The sequence below is a fragment of the Cephus cinctus genome, unplaced genomic scaffold, assembly GCF_000341935.2.
Source record: "Cephus cinctus unplaced genomic scaffold, Ccin1 Ccin1_scaffold0048, whole genome shotgun sequence".
NCBI lineage: Eukaryota > Metazoa > Arthropoda > Insecta > Hymenoptera > Cephidae > Cephus > Cephus cinctus.
The window spans coordinates 216,817-217,588 of NW_014332793.1; the positions used below are offsets into that span (position 1 = coordinate 216,817).

The 772-nt window shown below is 45.5% G+C and overlaps 1 protein-coding gene across 2 annotated transcripts in view; it reads right to left on the reverse strand.

Moving 5' to 3' along the window:
* Positions 1-772, reverse strand: part of LOC107268245 (AT-rich interactive domain-containing protein 5B) — an 87,841-nt gene that overhangs the window by 69,794 nt on the left and 17,275 nt on the right. The gene's annotated exons all lie outside the window — the stretch shown is intronic.

Genomic DNA, 772 nt, shown 5'->3' on the forward strand with positions numbered 1-772 from the left:
AAAAAAAAAAAAAAAAAAAAAAAAAAAAAAAAAAAAAATTTACGAAAGTACGCTCGAGATGAAAACGAAGTACAAAATTTAATGAGCGACACGAAGATCTCCGTATCGTTTATATCCCTTTTGAGTCGCGAAAGACAGTGAACCCCGTAGTTCCACCCCCTATTTTTTTTTGTATAATCAAAACCCCCCTTTTATGACGATAACGAAGGAACATCTGTTCGGACCGACAGTAAGCCTACAGTGGCGCCCTCTGAAACGGGCTAAGAGCCGATTTGCCGCTGTGGAAATTTCGCAATGGGTGCCTCGTTATTTTCGCGTCATTATGAATTATCGGGTATTGATTCGAGAAGAAGGAGATGAGGGGAGTCACGTGGTCCCCCACTCCTTCCCCGTCCCGTCTTACACAATCCTCTTTGCCCCTAGCCGTACCCACCCCTATCCTCCCTCGTCCGTCGGCGCGCCCCTTTCAATTCGCATTCCACGAGGAAAGGCGGCCACAGGTAGCCAAGGATTTAATCAAAATCTTGGGAGGGACTTTCCCATTTTTATTTCACCCGTTGTCTGTAACAGCCCCGTCCGACCCCTCGTCCCCCTTGTGCCCTCGGGCCAATCCCAGTCGACGTCATCTCAACGGGAGAGTCACAAAGCCCGAGGGGTGCTTCGTTAATTTTCAAATTGGCACAACAGCAATTCGCGCAATCCACTAGACGTGGGCATGGATTTTGAACGATACAATTTTTTTTTTTTTTTTTTTTTTTTTTTTGAAAAAAAA